The following is a 5,216-nucleotide window of genomic DNA, read 5'->3' as shown; positions in this document are numbered from 1 at the left end:
GCCGGAGGGGGCATCCATCATGGAGGGCTTCTACATCATCACCATAGCCCCTCCGATGAAGTGTGAGTAGTTTTACCTCAGATCTATGGGTCCATAGTTATTAGCTAGATGGCTTCTTCTCTCTTTTTGGATCTCAATACAATGCTCTCCCCTCTCTTGTTGAGATCTATTCGATGTAATCTTATTTTTGCGGTGTGTTTGTTGAGACCGATGAATTGTGGGTTTATGATCAAGTCTATCTATGAACAATATTTGAATCTTCTCTGAATTCTTTTATGTATGATTGGTTATCTTTGCAAGTCTCTTCGGATTATTAGTTTGGTTTGGCCTAGTAGATTGATCTTTCTTGCAATGGGAGAAGTGCTTAGCTTTGGGTTCAATCTTGCGGTGTCCCTTCCCAGTGACAGTAGGGGCAGCAAGGCACGTATTGTATTATTGCCATCGAGGATAGCAATATGGGGTTTTCATCATATTGCATGAGTTTATCCCTCTACATCATGTCATCTTGCTTAAGGCTTTACTCTGTTTTCATGAACTTAATACTCTAGATGCATGCTGGATAGCGGTCGATGAGTGGAGTAATAGTAGTAGATGCAGGCAGGAGTCGGTCTACTTGTCTCGGACGTGATGCCTATATACATGATCATACCTAGATATTCTCATAACTATGCTCAATTCTGTCAATTGCTCAACAGTAATTCGTTCACCCACCGTAAAATACCTATGCTCTTGAGAGAAGCCACTAGTGAAACCTATGGCCCCCGGGTCTATCTTCATCATATTAATCTTCCAATACTTAGTTATTTCCTTTGCCTTTTACTTTGCTTTTATTTTACTTTGCATCTTTATCATAAAAATACCAAAAATATTATCTTATCATATCTATCAGATCTCACCCTCGTAAGTGGCCGTGTAGGGATTGACAACCCCTTATCGCGTTGGTTGCGAGGATTTATTTGTTTTGTGCAGGTGCGAGGGACTCACACGTAGCCTCCTACTGGATTGATACCTTGGTTCTCAAAAACTGAGGGAAATACTTATGCTACTTTACTGCATCATCCCTTCCTCTTCGGGGAAAACCAACGCAGTGCTCAAGAGGTAGCAAGAAGGATTTCTGGCGCTGTTGCCGGGGAGTCTACGCAAAAGTCAATATACCAAGTACCCATCACAACCCTTATCTCCCGCATTACATTATTTTCCATTTGCCTCTCCTTTTCCTCTCCCCCACTTCACCCTTGCCGTTTTATTCGCCCTCTCTCTCTATCCTCCCTCTCTTTCTCTATTTGCCTCTTTTTGCCTTTTGCACTTTCTGCCGTCATGTCTGAAATTGGGGAAATTATTGTCGATATGGACAATAATAATATAATGAAAAATTCTGACGCTCCTGCTGAAGAACCCCCTATCTTACATATAAAAAAAATCCGTATTGGTAGTGGTAATATTATTGGAAAAGGAGTTATCCAATATTTCTTTACTTGTGCCGGTGCTTTGCCTTCTATGGGTAGTTCTATCCTTCATAGAACTAGTAGTCTTGCGGATGCAATTGCCATGCTTGTAGTTGAACTTCAAAGACAATTCATGCACATGCATCCTTTCATACAAAGGATTTTCCTAGAATTTTCTAATATTGAGCATTCTTCTATTAAGCGTGTCGCTACTATCTTTTTGGTTCATGAGTTTAGATTCATAATAAAAGAGGCCAAAGAAATCTTTGCACACTATAGGGTGGACGCTTACCGTCCTCCCATAGAGGCTATCCTTTTATATCAAGAAGAAATAATGCGTTTTCAATCTCTAGACTATGTTGCTTTCAATGAAAATCTTAGAAAAAGGGTTCCTACCAATGTTTTAGTTGATAGAATTTCTGAACTTAATGATGATTTGTCCATTCGAAATAATGAACTAGGATATTCTCTTGAATATAGGCTCACAAAGTTCTGTCAAAAGAATGCTTATAATGATGAATTGGTTGTGCATTACGAAGGACCAAAGGAGGAACCTATACCTCCCAAGGTTGATCTTGGGGACTTTTGTCCCATTAAATTTAGCCCTTTTCATTACTTTTGCTTGCCTCAAAGAAAACTTGCTGCCGAACGTAGATAATATGAAATGAGTTTTAATGATCTATCTTACTATTATGGCAATACCTAGATCTATCCTTGTTTTTTATGCCTAGCTAGGGGCGTTAAACGATAGCGCTTGTTGGGAGGCAACCCAATTTTATTTTTATTCCTTGCTTTTTGCTCCTGTTTATTAATAAATAATTTATCTATCCTCTATTTAGGTTGTGTTTTCTGTGTTTAATTAGTGTTTGTACCAAGTAGAACCGTTGGGAAGACTTGGGGAAAGTCTTGATATCTTGCTGTAAAAAACAGAAACTTTAGCGCTCACGAGAACTGCTGTCATTTTTATTTGGAAAGTGATATTTAGTTAATTCTTTTTGAAAATGATTAATAGATAAATTCCTCACGTCCAGAAATTTATTTTAGAATTTTTGGGGTTCCATATCTTGCGCTAGCTACAGATTACTACAGACTATTCTGTTTTTGACAGATTCTGTTTTTCGTGTATTGTTTGCTTATTTTGATGAATCTATGGCTAGTAAAATAGTTTATAAACCATAGATAAGTTGGAATACAGTAGTTTTAACACCAATATAAATAAAGAATGAGTTAATTACAGTACCTTGAAGTGGTCTTTTGTTTTCTTTCGCTAACGGAGCTCACGAGATTTTCTACTTTAAGTTTTGTGTTGTGAAGTTTTCAAGTTTTGGGTAAAGATTTGATTGATTATGGAACAAGGAGTGGCAAGAGCCTAAGCTTGGGGATGCCCATGGCACCCCCAAGATAATCTAAGGACACCTAAAAGCCAAAGCTTGGGGATGCCCCGGAAGGCATCCCCTCTTTTCGTCTACTTCTATTGGTAACTTTACTTGGAGCTATATTTTTATTCACCACATGATATGTGTTTTGCTTGGAGCGTCTTGTATGATTTGAGTCTTTGCTTTTTAGCTTACCACAATCATCCTTGCTGTACACACCTTTTGAGATAGCCATACATGATTTGGAATTTGTTAGAATACTCTATGTGCTTCGCTTATATCATTTGAGTTATATAGTTTTGCTCTAGTACTTCACTTATATCTTTTAGAGCACGGTGGTGGATTTGTTTTATAGAAACTATTGATCTCTCATGCTTCACTTAGATTATTTTGAGAGTCTTAAATAGCATGGTAATTTGCTTAAATAATCCTAATATGCTTGGTATTCAAGAATAGTAAAAACTTTCTTATGAGTGTGTTGAATGCTATGAGAAGTTTGATGCTTGATAATTGTTTTGAGATATGAAGATGGTGATATTAAAGTTATGCTAGTTGAGTAGTTGGGAATTTGAGAAATACTTGTGTTAAGGTTTGTGATTCCCGTAGCATGGACGTATGGTGAACCGTTATGTGATGAAGTCGGAGCATGATTTATTTTTTGATTGTCTTCCTTATGAGTGGCGGTCGGGGACGAGCGATGGTCTTTTCCTACCAATCTATCCCCCTAGGAGCATGCGCGTAATACTTTGCTTTTACAACTTGTAGATTTTTGCAATGAATATATGAGTTCTTTATGACTAATGTTGAGTCCATGGATTATATGCACTTTTCTTCCTTCCACCATTGCTAGCCTCTCTAATACCGCGCACCTTTTGCCGGTATCATACACCCACCATATACCTTCCTCAAAACAGCCACCATACCTACCTATTATGGCATTTCCATAGCCATTCCAAGATATATTGCCATGCAACTTTCCACCATTCCTTTTATTATGACACACTCCATCATTGTCATATTGCTTAGCATGATCATGTAGTTGACATCGTATTTGTGGCAAAGCCACCATTCATAATTCTTTCATACATGTCACTCTTGATTCATTGCATATCCAGGTACACCGCCGGAGGCATTCATATAGAGTCATCTTTGTTCTAGTATCGAGTTGTAATTCTTGAGTTGTAAATAAATAGAAGTGTGATGATCACCATTCAATAGAGCATTGTCCCAAAAAAAAGAAAGGCCAAAAAAAGGGAAAGGCAAAAAAAGGCCAAAAAAAGAAAGAAAAGGTCAAATAAAAAAAGAAAATAAATAAAAAGGGGCAATGCTACTATCCTTTTTCCACACTTGTGCTTCAAAGTAGCACCATGATATTAATCATAGAGAGTCTCCTATGTTATCACTTTCATATACTAGTGGGAATTTTTTTATAGAACATGGCTTGTATATTCTAATGATGGGCTTCCTCAAAATGTGCTAGGTCTTCATGAGCAAGCAAGTTGGATGCACACCCACTTAGTTTCTTTTGTTGAGCTTTCATATACTTATAGCTCTAGTGCATCCGTTGCATGGAAATCCCTACTCACTCACATTGATATCTATTGATGGGCATCTCCATAGCCCGTTGATATGCCTAGTTGATGTGAGACTATCTTCTCCCTTTTTGTCTTCTCCACAACCACCATTCTATTCCACTTATAGTGCTATATCCATGGCTCACGCTCATGTATTGCGTGAAGATTGAAAAAGTTTGAGAATATCAAAAGTATGAAACAATTGCTTGGCTTGTCATCGGGGTTGTGCATGATTTAAATACTTTGTGTGATGAAGATAGAGCAGAGCCAGACTATATGATTTTGTAGGGATAACTTTCTTTGGCCATGTCATTTTGAGAAGACATGATTGCTTTCTTAGTATGCTTGAAATATCATTATTTTTATGTCAATATTAAACTTTTATCTTGAATCTTTCGGATCTGAATATTCATACCACAATTAAGAAGAATTACATTAAAATTATGCCAAGTAGCACTCCCCATCAAAAATTCTGTTTTTATCATTTACCTACTCGAGGACGAGCAGGAATTAAGCTTGGGATGCTTGATACGTCTCCAACGTATCTATAATTTTTGATTGCTCCATGCTATATTATCTACTGGTTTGGACATTATTGGGCTTTATTATCCACTTTTATATTATTTTTGGGACTAAACTATTAACCGGAGGCCCAGCCCAGAATTGCTGTTTTTTTGCCTATTTTAGGGTTTCGAAGCAAAGGAATATCAAACGGAGTCCAAATGGAATGAAACCTTCGGGAACGTGATTTTCTCACCGAACATGATCTAGGAGACTTGGACCCTACGTCAAGAAACAAAGGAGGAGGCCACGAGGTAGGG

The sequence above is a fragment of the Triticum dicoccoides genome, chromosome 2A (assembly GCF_002162155.2).
Source record: "Triticum dicoccoides isolate Atlit2015 ecotype Zavitan chromosome 2A, WEW_v2.0, whole genome shotgun sequence".
Lineage (NCBI taxonomy): Eukaryota > Viridiplantae > Streptophyta > Magnoliopsida > Poales > Poaceae > Triticum > Triticum dicoccoides.
Note: the sequence above shows the minus strand (reverse complement) of the source record.